The sequence below is a fragment of the Meles meles genome, chromosome 11 (assembly GCF_922984935.1).
Source record: "Meles meles chromosome 11, mMelMel3.1 paternal haplotype, whole genome shotgun sequence".
Classification (NCBI taxonomy): Eukaryota; Metazoa; Chordata; class Mammalia; order Carnivora; family Mustelidae; genus Meles; species Meles meles.
The window spans coordinates 42,459,187-42,482,180 of NC_060076.1; the positions used below are offsets into that span (position 1 = coordinate 42,459,187).

The 22,994-nt window shown below is 36.9% G+C and overlaps 1 protein-coding gene across 1 annotated transcript in view; it reads left to right on the top strand.

Moving 5' to 3' along the window:
• LINGO2 (leucine rich repeat and Ig domain containing 2) overlaps positions 1-22,994 on the top strand; it is a 1,225,184-nt gene that overhangs the window by 439,707 nt on the left and 762,483 nt on the right. The window lies entirely within an intron of this gene.

Below are 22,994 nucleotides of genomic sequence, written 5' to 3' on the forward strand. Positions count from 1 at the left end.
GCCTTTCTGCTCTATAGGGCAAGCATGTGAGCATTGCTGTCTGGAGCCCAGGGCAAAAAGACAAATTGGGTACCAGAAAACTTGGGTTTGGATGACAGATTATGTAAGAGTTGGTTGGGAAAGCCCATATATCTGGAAAGTTTAGAACTCTTGGGAGTTTGTAGGCTGTTAGACTTTGAGAAGGTTGCCACTATTATGTCGGAAGCTGAGTTCAACCCTCCCTGTAGATGAGAGGGCAAGTTTGAGGTCCCAGCTAGCTGATTGAGCTGGTTGTTGGAGCAAACCCAAATGTTACCAGAATCATCCATTTAGATAATATCATCAAAATGGGCGAATTGAAGAGCAGCCTCATGGAACACAGAGACTTTCAGAGAGTAAACTGAAATATTTAAAGAACTATGTATTTAGCTTTATATTCCTTCATCTAGTTTTTATAACACTGCATTTTACAGATTGGGAAACAGATACCATAAAGGGGTCAAGTTACCAAATCTGGGTAAGTGGCAAATCACAATTTGAATATAAAACTGATGGGTTCAGGGGCGCCTGGGTGGCTCAGCGGGTTAAACCTCTGCCTTTGGCTCAGGTCATGATCTCAGGGTCCTGGGATCAAGCCCCGCATCCTCCTCTCTCTCTCTCTCTGCCTGACTCTCCGCCTCCTTGTGATCTCTCTCTGTCAAATAAATAAATAAAATCTTAAAAAAAAAAAACAAAAAACTGATGGGTTCAAACTTGTACAGTTGTGACTCCAAATCTAGTATGCTCTATGATACAAATTGTCCTTCCATATCTGTAAAATTGTAGGAACTCAAAGAGAAGGACCTCTGAAAAGAATCCAGGGGAAATTGGAAAAATGGAATTCAAAGAAATGGAACTCTGAGAAGGATCAACGTCTTGCTATAAAAATGGATATCCATTTCATAAGTTCTATGCTGTTTGATTTCAATTAATAAAAAGATGGAACTATAATTTAAATGTATATATCCACGATGGCTAGAGATTCTTAATACATTCTCAGGAACATGGTTGGCATTTATAGGATTTATAGAGATTTTATATAAACTATTTAAAGCTAAAGTCACCTTTAATCAGTATCACTATCATCAGTCTCATACCCTTATAATAACCATTATTTATTTTTTTTCTCTTCAAATATTTTATTTATTTGACAGAGAGAAACCACAACTAGGCAGAGAGGCAGGCAGAGAGAGAGGAGGAAGCAGGCTCCCTGCAGAGCAGAGAGCCTGATGCGGGGCCCGATCCCAGGACCCCGGGACCATGACCTGAACCGAAGGCAGAGGCTTTTTAACCCACTGAGCCACCCAGGTGCCCCTTAATAGCCATTATTATAGTTAGCTACAACTGATAGATCACTTTATGGTTTGTGTATACCTTAAGTCATCTATGGGATAGTTATACTTACCTCTTTTTTCTTATTTTTTCTTTTTTTTTTTGATGAGAAAACTGAAGTTTAGATCATTTAGGTAATTTCCCCAATACACCAAGAACTAGAATTTGAACCGACACCTTCAGATGCCATGTATCAGCTCATTTTCAGAAATCACAAACAATTTTAGTAATGGCAGCTCCTACATACTAGGACATGCCAAAAGTGTTTTTGCAAAGTCGTTTTTGATATTCCAGTTATACCATGAGTGAAATGATTTCAGGGTCACATCACAGATCCAAATGAGTTACATCCTTGAAAAGTTATACTTATTATACACAATATTATAATTATTGCCGTGATAGTTCTCACTCCCATTCTCATTAAGAGTACATCAGAATTAAATTTGCCCTTTATGCTCCTGAGTATCAAGACATTTCAAAGCCATTCTTAAAAGTACTGATTTAGAATATGATTGTCAAGGTCTATGAGGTTGTTATTACCTCTACCAGTGTAAATGATCAGAAATAGCTGAGAGCAATAGACCTTTATTATAGGCATATACGAGAGATATGTAGGAACATTATGATGATGACCTTCTCCATTTTCCCTATTCAAGAGGATTTGTAGATCTTAAATGCTTTTCAAGTAACTGGTCATACAACCAGGAGAGATTTCAGTTTATCACCCAGACGCTACGATAATATCTTCAGTAAAACAGCATCATTTTTGCTTTCTTGCCTTTTCCCCCTTTCTCAGGCTTGGCAGAGAACCAGAAAACACTCATGGATTTAGATTTGGCAAAGAAGGAGCAGCTAACTTCTACTGACATCATGATTATAAAAGCCATTCATTTTTATAACTCTCTATAAGAGGTCATTTATAAATCATTTGTCACATTTTATTTCTTTTAATCCACATATTAAGTCTTCAAAGAAAATATTATTCCAAGTATTATTTAGATGGAGCCATAAGATCCAGAGAGGTTAAGTGATTTGCTCAAGGCAACAGAGGGAGTAAATGGAAAAGTTTGGGTTCAGTTTGTGTCTTCTTTTTTTTTTTTTTAAATTTTTAAAAAATGTATTCACTTGAGAGAGAGCAAGAGCACAAGCAGAGGGGAGGATCGGGGGGAGAGGGAGAAGCAGACCCTCTACTGAGTAGGGACCCAAAGTGGGACTCAGTCCCAGGACCCCAGGATCATGACCTGAGCCAAAGGCAGATGCTTAACCAAATATGTAAACATATTTTTTTTTCTTTAATAGATATAGGCCTATTCAGATTATCTCTTTCTTCTTGTGTGAGTTTTTTTTTAGACAATTTTATACACTACTCAGTGCTCAACACAAGTATAGGCACCGTCTGTCACCAAGCAACATTATTACAGTCCTGTTAACTATATTCCCTATGCTGTATTTTCACCTTCAAGACTTACTTATTTTGTAACTGGAAGTTTGTACCTCTTAATCCCCTTTGCCTATTTTACCCATCCCCCCACCTGCCTCCCCTCTGGCAAGCACCAGTTTGTTCTCTGTATTTAAGAGTCCGACTTTTGTTTGTCTGTTTGTCTCTTTTTTCTTTATTTTTTCATTTGTTTCTTAAATTATTCATGAGTGAAATCATATATATTTTTCTTTCTCTCTCTGATGATTTAATTTAGCTTTATACCCTCTGGATCCATCCAAGTTGTTGCAAATGGCCAGGTTTTATTCTTTTTTACAGCTGAATAATATTCCATATATATCATATATTAAGTCTGTAGATCGCTTTGGGTCATTGGCTATTTTAACAATATTTGTTCTTCCAGTCCATGAGCATGGAGTATCTTTCCATCTGTTTATGTCACTTTCAACTTCTTTCATCAGTGTTTTATAGTTTTCAGAGTGCAGGTCTTTTAGCTCTTTGATTAAGTTTATCCCTAGGTCTCTTACTAATTTTGGTGCAATTGTGAGCTTGTTTTCTTTTTCCTTTTCTTTTTTTTAAGATTTTATTTATTTATTTGACAGAGATCACAAGTAGGCAGAGAGGCAGGCGGGGACGGGGATGGGGGGAGAAGCAGGCTCCCCACTGAGCAGAGAGCCTGATGTGGGGCTCAATCCCAAGACCCCGGGATCATGACCTGAGCCAAAGGCAGAGGCTTTAACCCACTTGAGCCACCCAGTTGCCCCATGAGCTTTTCTTAATTTCTCTTTCTGCTGCTTTATTATTAGTGTATAGAAATACATAGATTTCTATATAATAATTTTGTATTCTGGACTTTACTGAATTCATTTACCGGTTCTAGTAATTTTAAGTTTAACACATTTAAAGCATCTTAACATTCTGTGATTTATTCTACTGAAGAGTATAAAAGTCAATTTGACATGACTTTATGATTTGCCTTAAACATTTTACAGTATTCATTTTGTTACTGAAATTCTGGGGTTATTTCTAATAGCATATCTTCACTTTTCTTAAAAACTCAGAATTAATTTTTATACTTTCCATTAATATAGGTTTACTGTTACAGAATCCATTTGTATCAAAATAATTCTATACTAAAATAATTGTATATTAAGAGTAAACAGGAGAACTTGGGTACCTCAGTCCGTTAAATGTCTGACCTTCAGTTCTGGTCATGATCCCAGGGTCCTGCAACTGAGGTCCACATTGCCCCTCCCCCCTTGGCGGGGATCCTGCTTCTCCCTCCCCAGCTTCCCCTGTTTGTGTTCTGTCTTTCTGTCAAAGAAATAAAAAAATCTTTTTAAAAAAATAAACATATAAAAGGCTTAGAATGCTAATCTCCATGTTCTCTAATGATGTTCTCCAACTTTGCGGGTGATAGCAATCATTAAACATAGAGCTTCCCTAGAGCCCTGTCCTGTAGATTTGGATTTGAATGGGGGTCCAGAATTTATATTTTTAGCAAGTGCTTTCAGGGATTCTTCTCATCATGGAAGTTTGGGAAACACGGTGCTGAATCAACTTTGGAATGATTTCTATGTACTTAAAAGTTACAATGTTAGGGCCACCTGGGTGGCTCATTTGGTTAAGCATCTGACTTCACCCCAGGTCGATCGAGCCCCACATCAGGCTCCTTACTCACTAGAGAGCCTGCTTCTCCTGCTCCCTCTGCCTGCTGCTCCCCCAGCTTATGCTCTCTCTTTCTCTGTGTGTCAAATAAATAAATAAAATCTTTTTTTTTAAAGTCTGCTTAAAAAAAAAAGTTATAATTTTAGCATCAGGCATTATTTGTGTTCTAGCCTGAGCTCTAATACTTACTGGATGAGTGACCTGTGGCAAGATGTTTCTCTAGATGAACAAAAATTTCTTTATTTATAAAATGTGAACAACAATCCCCTGTTAGAAGAATGTGAGAATTAAAGGAAAGATGCACCTGGTATAATGTTCAGTAAGTGATACATAGTACATACTAAATATTTGTTCTCTTTCCTTCCTCATATGTATTAAAATAGTTGAGAAGTACTCTGAAGAGAAATATAGATACCTAGCTTTAATAGAGGGCATTTTATTAAAATATAAAGTCTGTGTGCCTGTGCATTTGTGTTTTGTGTTTTCATTTACTACATTTAGGGTGGGGAAAAAAATCAAAAGTTGTGCAGAAAGTGTTTTCATGAAGAAATTATTAGAATGCAAAATTTTTTTCTCTTCAATTTTACTTCCAAATATTTCTAATTTCCCTTGTTCTAAATATTTCTTAAGTGCTGGGAACTATACACACATTGTATTTTTAACTCAGATGACGTCCCTTCAAAGTATTCTTCTTATCCTTACTTGCCTGTGTATATGCCAGGGCTCAGACAGATGAAGTTACTTGCCAAGTATATTTATTGGTGATACAGCCAGGATTTGGTCCTTGTTTTCTCTGATTCAAAAGCATGCCCTAACCTTTAAGATATTCTCCTTCTGGAGTCCTGTATCCTCTTCCCATTCCTGACCCCAGATTCACTTTTATTTAGGGTTAATTAAATAAGAAGAGCAATACAGAAATTGAAAGCTTCCCCCATGACCTCACAGGAATCAGGTATATGGCACATATTCTTGGAGTTGTAAGGAGCTTAGGTTTATTTGCCATGTGAGATATTAACTACTCTGATTTAGGACATCATCTTCTTTTAGGACTGGCTCTGGAAAGAGTAGCTGATTTTCCTCCTTAATTATGCCCTCCCATTTTATAACCTTGTCATATCAATGTCCTTTTCTCCATAAGGAGGTAGGAGCGAAATGAACGGAATACCTTTCCCTGAAGATGAAAAAAAGGAGAGTGTCCTATTTTAAGTCAAAGGAGGATTTTAGAGAAACCCTGAGATGCTAGGCAACACTGCAGCTCCAGATCAAGCTCGCCTTGTTCCCTGGAGTGATTTCTCCTGGGATCACTCATACAGTGCAAGTTTAGACCTTGTGAGGACTTCCCTAAAACCTTCCCAAATTGTTCACCTGGGGTTCTGTGTGAGTAATCTTCTTTTGAGCCCTGGGACAAGAAAGCTTTCCAGCTGATTATAGTGTGAAATATCAAGAGTCTCCAGATCAGAGTCTGTCTTTTCCACTTGTGGGCTTTGTGACCTGAAAGTGTTAATGATGTGTCCCATTCACTGGTATTACTGTATGCCAGGCACAGTGACCTTTCCTGGGGAGTGGTATCATCTCCATTTTATATGTAAGTAAAAATGAGGCACCTAGAGGTTAAATAACTTGCTCCAGACACAGAGACAGAAAATGGGAGAACCAGAATGAAAAATTAGGCTGCCGTGCTCCCAAACTCTCACTCTTTTCCTTATAAATCCAAACAAACCTTGGTATGTCATGGTTAAGATGAAGAGGGGTGAGACCTTTATGGACTTAGGAACCAGACTAAAAGGTTTCCAAACTTCCTGTCAGCCTCATGAATATCTTATGCTTAACTTGGGTAATCTGGAGAAAACACTGTCAGATTGCTTACTTCTGAATATTTCCTAGGTTTTTTTTTTTTTTAAGATTTTATTTATTTATTTGAAAGAGAGAGAGAGAATGAGAGAGAGCGAGCATGAGGGGAGAGAAATCAGTGGAAGAAGCAGACTCCCTGCTGAGCAGGGAGGGAGCCTGATATGGGACTCGATCCCGGGACTCCAGGATCATGACCTGAGCCCAAGGCAGTCGCTTAACCAACTGAGACACTCAGGTGCCCCTTTCCTAGGGGTTTTGAGAAACAACCCAGATATACTATGCAGAGTACTTCACAGAGAAGGTTTTATACTAATTTTTTTCTGTGGAGGGACAGGCCGTCCTTTATGAACATGAGAAATACAGCACAAATGGTGTGCTTCTGTGTCTGTTTCTCTTCCAGTGTGGCATGAATCATCACGTGGAGTATCAAATATTCTTTGTAGCACATCCCTTGTTATGTACTTGCCAGTTTCTGAGTGGCTAGCAACAGAGTTATCTCACTTGGGCTATTCCGCTTGATTGGAAGTTAACTGTGCTTGATCTCTAGAAGGGGCATAGCTGCCTTTGGCCAAATTACCAAGAAAAGTTATTCAAAGGGCCATTCTACCTGCATGTGTCACTCCTGCTAATCTCCTACTCCCTGATTCCACCAGGAGCTCAATACATAAAATTCTCAAGCTTTTTAAACCTGAGCTTGATATTATTTTTAAAATAAATTTAACAGTATTTCTCTTATGGCTCATTGTGGGATGATATGAAGCATGTCTGACTTTTGCTAATTGCTCCAATGTGTGTTATTTAGCCTAGATGAATAAAAGCAATACCGTTTAATGATCATCTGTTCTTGAATATAACATGAGTTTTATGCTATTTAAATAAGCATGATGGTATGGAGGACAGCTAATAAGTTCCGTGGATACTAAACAAAGAAATAAGATGCCTGAATCAGAGACAAAGGACTTTATTATTCATGGTAAAAAGTAGCAAGAGTATCATCAAAGATACACTGGTTCCCCCAGCCCTAAACCTCAAGGGTGACATGGAGGCCAGGTGGAACCTACATGTACAATGAGTCTTTTCTGGAAGAATACAGCCCTGAGCCTAGGGTATCCACCATTTAAAAAAATACATACACTAATGATGAAGACTTTAAAATTTAAGTTAAAATAATTACCATTCACAATAGTATCAAATGTATGAAACACTTAGGGACAAATCTGTCAAACAATAAGGAATATTTCACTGAAAATTATGTAATATTGCTAAGAGAAATTACAAAGATCCAAATTGATGGAATGATATACCATATTCATTGGTCAAATGACTAAATATTAAGATGTAAGTTCTCCTGAAACTGATCTGTTGATTCAACATAGATCCATTCAGACAGAGGAAACACAAAGTGCAAAGTCCCTTACACCAGGACACGCTAAGTGTATCTAAGAAACCACTTCTATAGCAAGCAGTGAGCCAACCTCTTTGTCCTGAGGAAGAGTGATGCATTACTGCAGTGTGTTTTTTCACTTCTGGGTAAAAGAATGGTTATGACCTTGTGACTCTGGCACTTAGCAAGACATGTAGGAGCTCAAAATGTCCATGGCACACTGCCTCCCAACAATTATGTGCCAAACACTAATTAAACTTGACATACATTATCTTATTTAAATTATACAAGAACTGTATCAGGTGAAAATTATTTCCGCTGCATAAAAGATGAAGAAATGAGGCTCAAAGAGGTTGACCTCCCCAGGATTATGTGACCAGTTAGAGAAAATATTGTCAGATTCCAAACTTGTATTTCTCAGTATACATCATTGCTTTTTCAACTGAGAAAGTGACACAATAAAGAACGAGACCAGGCTGGCAACAGGTGAAGAACTTTGAACATCTTCACACTGCTATACCCAACCACAAAGACTTCAAAGTTCTCCTCAGTGGGAACCAGAAGATAATGTGTTCTCAGGGTGGTTTCCTCTTTTCCTTTCAGTCTTCTAGGCTGGGTGTTTTCCTTCCCACTGTTTTTTGGTTTAGGGCTCGCTGGGAGGAAAGTAGAATCTTGGCTTTACTCTAAGCCAAGATTCTGAATCTTCCATCTCAGAAGATGGAAGCCCAAGTTGTACTTAGAGAACAGATGAAATATGAAAGTCCATTACTCTCAGCATCCATGACTGCCAGCTCCCCTCTTGACAAGACAGGAAAATCTGAGTTCTGTAGATTCTAAAGCCAAGGAATCAATGCCAGACAAATGAAAAAATATTGTACTTTGAAGTTGGATAATCCAAATAGGTAAATGTCTCTGATCTTCAGTTTGTCCATTAGTATAAAGAGATAGTTAATTTCAATGATCTCTGTGTCCTTCTAATTTTGGTTCCCGTTAGAGCAGCTTCCTATTTCTCCTGGTTGCTTTTCCTCTACTTTCTTTTCAGATAATCCTAGAAATATTTAGTTTAGCTGTGTAAGAACAATACTAATGATAGTAATTTATGTGAGCCCTTTAGCAATTATGACTAATCACCATGCAACACAATAACGATTATGCAAATCATTAAATATGCATCAGATTGGTTTGGTTGTGAGTTTTATTTGATTACAATACTAAACTCTTGACATATTTAGTCTTCAGAGTCTGTTGCTCACTATAATATGGTCATCTGCTCACAAATCTGAAACTATTGTTGGTCGCTTGCATAGGGTCCTTACTTCACTGTACAGCCAATGGTCTTGGACCAATCACTTACCTTCACTGAAGCAGTTTCTTTATTTTTTTCAAAATAAACATGTTTATGACATGGATTTCTTAAAACATCTCCCTTGCTGTACCATTTATCTTTGGGTTTCTTATCCCATCTTTATTTTCCCTGCCTTATTTATTTCAATGTCTTTTGATTAAGGAACAGAATTTCATTTGAAAAGACACACTCAGAAAGTAAAACATATCTGTTTTTCTTTTTTTTTTTTTTTTAAAGATTTTATTTATTTATTTATTTGACAGAGAGAGAGATCACAAGTAGGCAGAGAGGCAGGCAGAGAGAGAGGAGGAAGCAGGCTCCCTGCAGAGCAGAGAGCCCGATGCAGGGCTCGATCCCAGGACCCTGAGATCATGACCTGAGCTGAAGGCAGCGGCTTAATCCACTGAGCCACCCAGGCGCCCCAACATATCTGTTTTTCAAAAAAAAAAAGATGTAGACATTAATACTCATTTGGTAAAAATCTGATTAGTCTGTGAAAATCCCAGGTTATTAGGAACAATATATTTAGTATAGCAGTCTAGCAACAGAAAACACTTGAATGTGTTCCCCCGCAACCAAAAATGTATTTTAGTAATGAATTATTTTGTAACATTGGTTAGTTTTGATATGTGTCTTTATTTTTTCCTTTTGTTTGCAGTATTTTATTTAACATGGGCTCTTTCGTAATTAGGAGAGGTTGTTGATTGAAAAATTCTAATTAACAGAAATTATCTTAATAAAACAAATCTATGTAGATAATTATTTTTATCTAATTTATCTACTTTTCAGAAAATGCACAGCAGAAATCAAATACAGGTTGTTAAACACATAGAAGGCCCATCTGCAGGGAAATTGGAATTTAACCAAAGAGTATGATTTCCAATTGTCTCCAAACATCTACATTCATTGTTTTCTCCTTGGAGTAGTATTGGAATTATTATCAAGACTTTAGAATTACTGTCAAAAATGAGTTCAGAGAGCTCCATTTGCAAAGCACCTTAGTCCTCAACAAGAATCCTGGCACCACCATCAAGACAAAGTAGTTAATTCCTCTTTTAAAATGGCAGAAAACAGCTGTTCTTTCCTTCTGTGGTATGTAGCTAGGCCCTAGCCAGTGGCAAATAAATGTGAAGTGTGGATATTTATAATTTCCTACCTCCTGAAACAAAAGCAATTACTGACACAAGTTGTTCTTCCACGTTTAAATCTTCTAGTAAATCCCATATCAGATTGCTTTCTTCTGATGGATACTTTCTGAAGTTATCTGCAATTGTTTTATAGAATGGAGCTTCATCCAATAAAAATATAATAATAGCCAATTTTTTTTTTTTAGGAATTACTATATGCAGAGAACTTTCCGAAGTGCTAGACACTTAGAAACTCAATTTAATCCTCCTTAAACCCTGAGGTTGATACCATGATATTCTTCATTTTGCAAAGGGGAAAAGTTAAAGAAGTTGCTCAGGTCACAGAGCTAGCAAATGATGAGACCAGGATTCTGACACAGGCTGGTGGACTTCAGAAACCACTTTCATAATGATCTCACTAGTACTGCCATTTATCTGTGCCTAATATATATCAGGGACTGTGCTTGGTACTTTATTTATGCTATTTCATTGATCTTACATCAAAGAAGTGGGGTAGGTGATATTACCGTCCTTATTTTATAGACATAAAAGCTGAGGCTCCTAGAGGTTCAATAACTGGCTTTGGAACACATACATAACACAAAAAAGCTGAGATTCGAATTGAGGTTTTCTTTCTCTAAAGGCTGAATTCCTAACAACTACATTATTATTCTTCCATATGTATTCTCTACATAATCTTGAAGAAATCAACCACTTTAAAAAACATCTTTACCAATTCAGTTTACATTGTCAAACTTGTCTGAAAAACAGGGTTGTCCTCCTTGAATCTCAATGAACTACAGAGGAATTTCCCTTTGGTGCCTTCCAGCGATAACGTTTCTCAGACATCATATAGCCTGCCCAGTAAAGAGTTGTTGGAAAATAAATAGATTAACAAATAGGTTTTGCCTTTTAAAGAATGGCTTTATCTCGGGAGAGTTATACAATGAAAATAAAGAATTCTTAAATTGTATTGCCTATTTCATTTAGCATGATTATTAAATGGTAGGAAAATGTGTATGTTTAATTTTATAGGTAGATATAATCATCAAATTCCTCATTAAAATAGATGTTAGCGAAATTCAATACATTCACGTGTAATTTACTCTCATCAAAATTTTAGAACAAGATTCTATTATTGACCATCAATAATGTTGTCCAAAATGGTATTCTGCTTTGGTTTCTTTGATAGTTTGTGTCCTCTTGACCCTATGCTTACCAGAGACTGCGTGAGGCAATTTTCTCTATAGAGGCAATTCTCTATAAAAAATGAATTATTTGGGGTGCCTGGGTGGCTCAGTCGTTAAGCATTTGCCTTCAGCTCAGGTCATGATCCCAGGGTACTGGAATCGAGCCCCGCATCGGGCTCCCTGCTCTGTGGGAAGCTTGCTTCTCCCTCTCCCTCTTCCCCTGCTTGTGTTCCTTCTCTTGCTGTCTCTCTCTCTGTCAAATAAATTTTAAAAAAATCTTTAATAAAAAAAAAGAGTAGATTTTTTATATCTTAATGCTGAAAAGAACTTTAGAAATTATTTAGTCTAAATCCATTGAGGAAACTGAGCTATGGAGTTATGCGGTCAATGTAATAAACTGTAGGGTAGACTGCGTGGCTTAGTCGGTTAAGCGTCTGACTTTAGCTCAGGTCATGATCTCAGGGTCCTGGGATGGAGCCCCATGTTGGGCACCCCGCTCAGTGGGAAGCCTGCTTCTCCCTCTCCCTCTGCCCCTCCCTGCTCATGTTCTCTCTCTATCAAATAAATAAATAAAATCTTAAAAAAAAAAAAAAGTAATAAACTGTAGGACTGGTACTAGTGTTTCCCTGTCCAGTGTGTCCTTATTATGTAAATACATCCAGGGCTGCACTTCTGTTGTATGCAATTCCTTATTTTCATGAACATCATCATCATTTACTCTGTGGAGTGGTGAGGGAAGGAAGTAGAGTAAGCATAAGGTGTAAAGCAATGTGTGTTTTGATTAAAACAAAATTACCTGGAAAAAAGTTTTTTTTACTTTTACACTGGAATCTTTGAAGAGAAGTAAATCCATTATTTGTCCCCAAACAGTCTTGCCTTTAAAGCTCTAGAATGCTGTAGTATTAAAATATCTGAAATGAGAACTAACTAGCCTAATGACAGATATAATTCCTAATCCCTATACTTAAACACTGCCTAGAAAAAACAAAAACAAAAACAAAAACAACTTAGAACCTGAAGAATCTACTTAAAATTCTGTGTTGGATTGGTTAATCTTCTAGAAACGAATTAAAATGTTGATTGTATAATGGTGTTTATTAAAAAGGAAAGGACATTTCAAATGAAATTCATAAAAGAAAAATCTAGGTATTAGTATAAGGAAAAAAGTTTTTAAGAGCTAGAAATCTTTGGAAATCAGTGATAATTACAGAATGCTTTTATCAACTAAAATCTAAGACCAAAATGGTCAGAAAAAGATTTAGCAGAACAGAAAGTTCCAAGACAGAAAAATGGAATAGATTTAGTAAGGATAGATGGACTATCCCTTACGAGGGGGACCAAACCTCGATAGTAACTAACTCTCTCTCTTGAACAGATCTTCCGGTGGAGAAAGTACATCTGTACATCCAGGAAGGATTTCAAACCTAAAACATGGCACATTAACTGATTTATACTATCATTTATTTGTTAATAGCTAACATTTTTTGACTGCTATCTTCAATCTGTAGGTTTTACAACAGTTTATGTCTGACTTCTTGCAATAACCTTCTAATGGATTTATTGCTTTCTCCATCGTAAAGAACAGTTATCAAATAACTTAAACTAACTTAAAAAGTAGCAGAGCTAGAAGGTGAACCCAGAACTATCTGCTCCAAAAGCCCTGCTTTTGTAACTAGTTTGTCATTTTTATATCTGTCACCACATCATCCTTCCTGTTTACCTAATGAACTTGTAATATCTCATAATTCATTGGATTTCTTTCCTTCAAAGTTACACTTTGTAAATTGGCTGTTTAATTTTGGATTTAGATTTATGAGTAACCAAAACAGTCTTTAAAAAAATCAAAGTTGGAGAACTCAACATTTCTTGATTCCAAAACTTACTACAAAATGATAGTAACACAGTATGACATTGTCCTAATGTCAAAGACAATTCATTGGGGTGGATGGGGAGGGGAAGTGTAGTCTTTTCAACAGGTGGTGCCAGGAAAACTGGAAATCCACAGGCAAAATAATGAAGTTAGACCTCTACCTCACATCACACAAAAAAATTAACTCAGAGTCACAGACCTAAAGGTAGGAAGTAATACTATGAAAAACTCTTAGAAGAAAACACAGGCAAAAAAAAAAAAAAAAAAAAATCCATGACTTTGGGTTAGAAATGTTAAAAGCGACAGTAAAAGCATGAGTAACAAAAGAAAAAAAATAAATTGGATTACATCAAAATTAAAAACTTTCATACTGCTCATGGTACCATTAAGCAAGTGAAAAATAGAGCTTACAGAATGGGAGAAAATATATGCAAATCATATATCTGGTAAAGTATTTGTGTCCAGAATTTACAAAACTCTTAAAACTTAGTAATAACTAAAAAATGGGCAAAACATTTGAATAGATCTTTTCCTAAAGAAGATACATGATGGCCAATAAGCAAAGGAAAGGATGCCCAATATGATTAGCTATTAGGAAAATGCTAATAAAAACCACAATGAGATATTCCATACAGCCTAAGATGCTTATAATAAAAGAGGCAGTGCTAAGTATTGGCAGTGATGTGAAGAAATTAGAACTGTCGTACCTATTTCCATGCCAATGGAAATGCCCAATGGTGCAGCCACTTTAGATGACAGAACATGTGTTCATACAAAATATGCACATGAATATTTATAGCAAAATTATTCATAGGAGCCCAAAAAAGCAAAGACACCCCAAGTGTCTATTAACTGAATAATAAGTAAAGTGAGCATATTTAATGAAATATGATTTGGCAACAAAAAGAAATCAAGTAAATGACACATGCCAGAAGATGGGTGAGCCTTGAAAACATTATGGTAAATCAAAGAAGTCAGGCTCATGCACAAAAAGCTACACTTGTCTGATTTGATTGGTACTTAATTTCATTTTAGGTAAATGTATAGATTAGTGGTTTTTTAGGGCTGAATGTAGAAGAGGGCAGCATGGAGACTGACCATTAATAAACAAGCCATTTCTTTTAAAGTGAACAAAAATGTTCTAAAATCAGATTGTGTGGATGGCTATACAGTCCTGTAAATATATTGAAAACAGGGGATACACTTTAATTGGTGAATTATATGGAGTATGAATTTTGTGTTATTGAAGCTGTTTCTTATAAACTATTCTTACATATACATCTTTGTGTATTTATGATAATAATTTTATTTATTCTTCTAAGATTTTATTTATTTATTAGAGAGGAAAGAGCATAAGAGTGGAGCTGAGGGAGGGAGAGGGAGAAGCAGAACCCCCTGCTGAGCAGGGAGACTGACCTGAGGCTCCATCCCAGGATGCTGGGTTCAGGACCAGAGCTGAGGGAAGATGCTTAACTGATGGAGCCGCCCACGTGCCGGTGTGATAATAATTTTAATACAAATTCCTGTAAGTAGTATTGCTGGATCAAATAATATGTATATTGTTGAAGGCTTCTGTTGCAGATAGACAAATTTGCCATTTGACGGTCTTGCCAATTTGTCTTTTGCTAGAAACCATTGCATTTTTAACAGTATACCTGTACTTTAACCAATACTGTTTATCATCATTATTTGTACCTTTCCTAATTTGATGAGGGAAGAGAGTCCATTTTCATCTGCAGTTCTCAGGATTCTACTAAGGTTGAGTCTTCTAAAATATTTTATTGACAATTTTAACGTCTGTATTTGTATATGTGTGTTACACATGTGCAGACACATATTTATAGATAGCTTATCTATATTCTTTGCCAATATTTCTATTGTAGTGTACCTTTTCTTATTGACTTAAAATCTATTTTATGATAAGGATATTATCCTTTTCTTGAAATCTGTTTTTATCATACAGATATTTTTCAGTTTAATGGATTCTAAATTAGACTTCTTTTGATATTTTTTAGATTTGCATCTATGCTTACAAAGGCAAATCCAACTTGAAGAATAAATATTTAACTATTTCTCTAGTCCTTTTATTTGCTTTATCTTTTTGATTTTGAATTCCTTTGAAATTTATCTACGTGTAGGTGTAATGCAGAGCTTTTGCTTAAATTGTTCCACTCTAATTTATTGAGCAAGTCATCCTCTTAGTTTTTATTTAAAGTCCATTTTATCACATACTTACTTATTTAACATATTGAATCCATATGGGTATTCTAGTCTGCTTTGACTTTCCATTCTTTACTAACAGTGTTTCATTCTAGTTTCATAATATTTTTAAGTCTTGTAAATCTGTAATTTAAAAAAAAATCTGAGGAAATGTATCTCTTTTATTCTTCCTGATGTGTTTTTATTTGTTAGTTTCCCTCAGAACTTAACATTTTTTGATGTTGTAACGAATATAGCCAGTCTTCTCATTCATAATGTTCATTTGTTATAAAATTCTCTCTGTATGCCAAATAGCTTTTTGACTGATGTTCTTATGCTTCCATTAGACAATCACATCATGAAAAAATTGGGATAAATATTATCTGTCATTTATAATATTCCTTATTTCCTAATTTTTCTTTTCTAATTAAATCTGCTGAAATTAATAGGAAAATGTTAATAATAGTAGTAACTGGGCATTATTATTTTTTTCTGAATTTAATAGAGATACCTTTACTATGAAATTTGTTTCAGTATGCTTTTCTGGGAAAAATAGTGCCCAGAGTGACTCAGTGAGGAAAGGATGCCTCCATCAAGTAAGAAACAATAAATTTCAGACCCACTTAAGTCTGTTTACCTTTTTGGGACATCAGCAACATATTTAATGTTAAATAATGTGAAAAAGACTGCTATGAAACATCATTTGTTAAAAATCACCATTTCCATATTTATTGGAACATAGAAATTGTTGATGGCTAGGGTATATTAAAATTGATGGAACACAATTTGGAAACTAGTACCCTTAAGTATGAGGTTGTCTTTTGATTTTAGAGAGTTATTATTCTTCATGTTCAGAAATTAAGTTTGACTTTTAATTAACTGAAAAATTTCAATTAATTGATGTTAAGTTTTAGTATCAAAATAACAACTAAAAATATCTCTACTTTCTACTGAATGCAACAGCTATCAAGTGGTTTTTTTTTACCTTTTGATGTGATATACTATATTAATGAGTTTCCTAATTTTAAATCCCCTTTATATCCTGTAAATAAACCAAATTTTGTCATAGTCTATTATTTTTATAATATTTGCATGACTTGGTAATATTTTATTTATGATATTTTCCTGTGTGTTTGTAAGTGAGACTACTATGTGGTAGGTTTTGCTTTTGTTGTAGTGATTTTCTCTTGTCATATTTTGTTAGCAGAACTATGGTACCCTTGTGATTTGTGATTTAGTCTCATTTTTAATCGAAGGGTTCTGAATGCTTGAAAGTAGCATAGAATAGCATGTTCTATGGAAAGTTTCTAGATACTAAGTTATTAACTCACCTGGATGTTGAGGCTCAGTTATGAGTTGTTGATGTCTGGGGTTATCATACTTTTTAAAAGCATATTTAAATGAGTGTGTGTATTAATCTGGTTTCTTTGGTTGCTAGCTTGAAGAGAGAGTTAATTTGAAGTATGTGCTCAGGGCTAAGATAGATCTGAGGATTACAGGGAAGGCTGAAGCGATTGACATAAAAGCAGACATTTTATTTATTTATTTTTTTAAAGATTTTATTTATTTATTTGGAAGACAGAGATCACAAGTAGACAGAGAGGCAGGCAGAGAGAGAGGAGGAAGCAGGCTCCCTGCTGAGCAGAGAGCCCGATGCGGGACTTGATCCCAGGACTCTGGGATCATGATCTGAGCCCAAGGCAGAGGCTTTAACCCACTGAGCCACCCAGGCACCCCAAAAGCAGACATTTTAATGGTTGAAATTGCTTCACAGTTTCACTCACATAGTACAAGTGAAATTAAGTTATGCTTGTTTTCTTGTCCTCAATCTATACCACAACCCAGTTCCAGGAAGAAATACGTGTTTGTCTCAGCAGGAGTTAATGTTTCTTCCTCAGGCAGAGGAAGCAAGAGAACTGGTGATCATTTCCTGTACCACGCATTTCCCAGTTGATGAGGGGTAATCCCAAACAGGGCATTCAGTTGTTATTGCCAAAGAAGGGTCAAGAGATGCTGCGTAGCGAAAATCCAGTGAGTATCCTTTGACGTGTGCATCCATGTAAACGTCCCCTGTAGGATATGCCTTTTCTTTTTCATGACCAAGCTTGAAATTTACAGCATATCGATATACCCATTTATGTCTATATATCATCTAAATAGCCTTTTGCTTTAGTAAGTATATTTCATTGGAGACATGACCAAAAAAAAAAAAGGCAAATCAAACAAACAAAAAACCCAAGAGAAGAAAGAATTTGGGTCAGATTCCATAAAGATACTTGAGAAGACTTGAGATCTAGGGCCGTTATCTCAGCAGAAAAGAAATAGCTGGCACAAGACCAGAAAGGCCTTATACTATGGTGACTGAGTGGCTGGACTATGAAGCCAGGCTGCCCTGGTGGATTCCTCGCTCTGGTGTGCATTAGCTCTGTAATTCCAGAAAATGTGTCTGAATGATGTGTACCTCAATTTCCTCAGCTGTGTGATAGGAATCATAAAAGTTTAAATGTTGAAGTTAACTGTATTAGGAAACTGTGCCAGTTAACTACTACTTTGTAACAAGGCAGCCAAAACCTAGTAGCTTAAATCAGCAGCCATTTACTTGGTCATATGTCTGAGTTCTGTCTTGGCTTCCTGTAGGGTTTCCCGGTCCCAATCACGTGTTTTATGTCAGCTGCCAATTTGACTGTGGCTGGAGTATCACACATGTGGTGCCGCTGTGCAGGTGATTGACCTGGGCCGCCTCCTTCCTGGGTCATTCCTCCTACAGCATTTCCCTCTCCATATGTACGGCCCTTCTCATCCTCAAGGAGACTACCCAAAGCTTCATTGCATGACATCTTGGCAAAAGCAAGAAATCAAAAGCAGAAGCTGTAATCCTTCTTAAGATCTAAATGCACAACTTTCCCGTGGTCTCTTCTACTGTATTCTGTTAGTCAAAACAAGTTTTAAGGCCGTTGTGTGACCCAAGGCTGAATTTAGGGAGGCATGATCCCTTGGGGAACACTCTGTAGCAATTTACCACAAGCATATCACAAGCACAGGATACATGTTAGCTATCATTAACAATGGCCACAGGGTATCCATTAAGACAATAACTTACATTATCTTGGTTAGTCACCACAGGAACCCCTTGAAGAAAGTGCTGATAAATCAGGAAACTGAGGCTCAGGTTATATTATTATTAGAAAATACATACAGTTAGTAAGGGATATGTATGTTTTGTAACTGTCATGTGATTTTAGAATAATTCACAGTAATGATAAAAACTTTACTTAAGATGTAATAGAAACCTGTGTGATACCACCTGGTGGACATATTCATAATTCGAAATATTTACTAAGTATGCCTAAGGAGAAAAAAGGATTTCCAATTGATAAAGTCTCAAGTGATGTGAAAAGACTTTGAAAAAATGTTACATATGGTAGCAAGGGTTTGAAACATAGTGAATATGTATGTGCTGATTCAGGAATATTAATATAATTTTTAAATATAGAACTAATTAAAAAGTGACTAAGTGCTAGACTTTACTTTGAGCCTCAGAATGGGGTGCAAGTGAGATGCCGTGCAGAGCAGGGATGATTTCCTCTCTCCACCAGGCTTCCCACTCCTTGCTTCCCCTGTCTTCTTCACTAGAACTTACACCTCATTTAAGTTCTGGGAAAGAAGAGTGGGAAAAAGATTGACCCAGAAAGAGTATAATGCTTGTTAAGACACAGGAAAGATGTTTGGGAAGAATGTGAAAAAAATCAGAAAGATCAGAAACGGGAACCAGTTCAAATGTCTATTGGTAAGAGAACGGACCAACTGGCATGTTCACAAAGTGTAATATGACTCAGAAACATGAAACAATGTGGAAAACAAAATAGCAGTCATGCTAAGTGAAAGAAGTCTTACGCAAAAGAACACGTACTGTATTGTTCAATGTATATTAAATGCTACTGTAGGGCAAATGATTTTGTGATGTAAATCACAGCCATGATTGTGAGTAGGGGTGGTGAGTGGGTTTACTGGGGAGAGTCAGAGGGAAACTTTGTTGAAATGATGGTAATTTCCTATCTCTTAATAGTGGTTTAGGTTACACGTGTGAATGCATTTATCAAAATTCATTGAAAGCACATTCAAGATTTATTTATTTCATTGCTTGTAAATTGTATGTTAAAAGAAAAAGGAAAACGCTAGATTTAAAAAAGAAAAATAGTATAGGGGCACCTGGGTGGCTCAGTAGGTTAAAGCCTCTGCCTTCAGCTCAGGTCATGATCTCAGGGTCGTGGGATCGAGCCCCACATCGGGCTCTTTGCTCAGTGGGGAGCCTGCTTCCTCCCCTCTCTCTGCCTGCTTCTCTGTCTACTTGCGATCTCTGTCTGTCAAATAAATAAATAAAATCTTAAAAAAAATAGTATATAGACTTCAGACTTAGGTTTGAGTTCTGATCCCACCACTCAGCAGGTTATGTGAACTGGGAAAGCTACAATATAGAACACCTTGTGCTTCAGTTCTCGCTGAAAAACTGAGATAATAATACTTCTTAAACTTTCTCTGAAGATAAAGATGGGTAACGTGTGGGGGTGTCTGGGTGGCTCAGTTGGTTGAGGGTCTGACTCTCGATTTTGGCCCAAGTCATAATCTCAGGCTCCTGGGATATAGCCCCTTATCAGGCTCTGTGCTCAGCAGGGAGTCTGCTTGGGATTCTCTCTCTCTCTGTCCCTCACAACCCTCCACCTGTCTCTCTCCTTCTCTCTCTCAAATAAATAAAATAAATCTTTAAAAAAGAAGACAGATAATGTGTGTAAAATCCTTACTACTTTACTTAGTGATCATGCCTTGGACATGATTGCCACACCATAAAGGTTCTGCATTTCCTTTCTTGGTCAGTGATGAGCAAGGGATGTGGATGGATATCTTCAATATGCAGACAGTGAAAGACCGGAGAATTTGCCGCAGGGCAGCAAAGAGCCTTCTAGTTGAAAGCTGTGTCATGTGCACATATGACTCTTCTGGGAAGAGCAGAGGTTAACTTGGATAATGATAGATATCACAGAAGTGATAAAGGAGAAGGTGGGCGGCTGGTTACTGCAACCCCAGTGGCACTCACAATTTTACAGGAAGGAGAGAGAAGTCAGGCTCGCAAGGTGACCTACACATAGCACGTTAGGTGAGAAGGGGTAGAGCAGATGGACATGCACACTAGCATTTACCTCTGACCTGAAAATTACAGAAGGATGAGTAGGTGCTGGCAAAGTAACACTCATCATATGTCCATAAGTGCACTTAATGTCACCATCAATTTTCTACAACATCTTTTGATGTGGGAATTTCCGGTAAGAGATACAACCTTTCTAGAGATGAAAATATAGAGAGAGCCAATGCGGTGTTATCTCTTGGAGCCAAAGATGGCTTGTGTCTCTTTACATGTGACCTTTTTCTCCCAGATGAACAGGAGCATGAAGGGAAGAAAATAATGCTGGGAATAGTAAATTGATTTCATAAACTTTTTTTCCCCCCCCCGAGACACTGGTTTATGCAGAGTGAAGAATGGAAAGAGCTCTTCGAATTTTCTAAGGCTGGAGTCCTGCCTGTGGATGTGCTATGTGAATAAAAAGATAAAATAAAATAACATCTTGTTCTAAGCAAACTAATACTATCTTAAGTGTAGTAATAATAGTGTCTTGGGGGTGGTGGGGAGTATAGGGAGAGAGAGAGAACCTTAAGCAGGCTTCATGCTCAGCCTGGAGTCCAATGTGGGGCTCAACCTCACGATGCTGAGATCATGACCTGAGCTGAAATCAAGAGTCAGATGCTTCACTGACAGAGCCATCCAGGTGACCCAATTGTGTCTGAATATTGCTTATCTGGAGGCAAACTTGTAATCACTATGAGGTTACACATCTCTTGACAAGCCTAACCTGCTTGTGGGTCTGGCATAGGCAGGGGATTGAGAATGGACTTGAAAAGTCCCTATGGGGTTCCAGGACTGGTCTTTCTAAAACAGTGACTGCATCAGGCCAAGGTCTACCACAAAGTGGAGTGGGTAGATTGTTCTGTTTTATGGCATCAGGAAATCAACTGCTAATTGTCGTCTGTGAAGGAGCGGAACCAATGATATCAAGGGCAACCATACCAATGATGGTTACAGAGTAATAGTTATTGGGCCACACATTAAAAACAGCAAAAACCCAAAACAAAACAAAAAACCTGTGCATCATAAAACCGTGAAAGGTCTGCATCATAATGCTGGTGTCCTCAGAAATAGAGCTTTAACCCAAAATTTGAATGCAAGAATTCCGTTGAGAGGTACAAGGAGCAAGGTAGTTGCAGAAGAAAAAGCAAGGCAGCCACCAAAGTACATGTACCCTATATGATAGGAATTCCTACCACTGAACGTTCTCCTTGGTTAGACTCCAACATACTTTACACCATGGAGAGAATTTGCTTAGTCACTGCCCCTTCTCAGGTGTTATCTTGCTGTCCTCATGAAGGATTAGCACAGCAGGAGGCTGGGACTTAGAGCATTACGGCTTGCCTGGGGTCACAAGCTGAAGAGCTTCTCACTCCAAATCTCATTAAATAACATCATGTCACTCCTAAATTAGCCCATTGCTTTTTAAGAATCACATTTCAAAGGTCAATTTTAATTTTTTCATTATACAGATGATGTTAAATATACAAATAGTATGTTATTGTATAAAAAATTCAATACAAACAACCACAAAATATCCCTTATTTGTAGCAGGCTATAGACTTCTCTGCTCTGGACCTGTTAACGTTTTTTGTGGAAGTGAAATTTTTTAAATTTCAACCCGTAGATTCAAAGAGTGTTCCAGGGCACCTGGGTGGCTCAGTGGGTTAAGCCTCTGCCTTGGGCTTAGGTCATGATCTCAGGGTCTTGGAATGGAGTCTCACATTGGGCTCTCTGCTCAGCAGGGAGTCTGCTTCCTTCTCTCTCTCTCTGCCTGCCGCTCTGCCTACTTGTGATCTTTCTCTGTCAAATAAACAAATAAAATCTTAAAAAAAAAAAAAAAGATTGTTCCAGAAAATCCCTACTACATTTTGCCTTTCACAGAGATTATCTAGTGGTCTATGCCCAGCATTTCATGACTGTTCTTAAATGTTTCTCATTTCCTTCACGTTTATATACATAGTTGACATGCTTAAATCCAAGAAGCTCTCTGCTAAGGTGTTATTATTAAATTTAGATTTATCCCTTCATGGTCAGAAAATGTGAATTGCACTCGTTCTACATTTTATAATTTATTTTCTTCCTGTAGCCCCAATTCAGCAAGCCATTATGATCTTGATTATATTAATAACTAATATTAACACTTAATTTTTCCATGTTCTACTTATTTCATAAAATAATAGAGACAAAATAATGATATAATTCAAATTTACTCACAAAAACTGCTGTAAAATAAAAGTGAGGACACTGCTATCACAAACCATTTTGTGTGATAAGCAAGCAACACCACCTTGTGAGGAATCAAAATGATTGCTCATCATTTGATAACTTAAAGTCAATATGCAGCTTAATTAAGCAAGATGGATGGTACATGTAGCATATTAAGCCAGCACAGT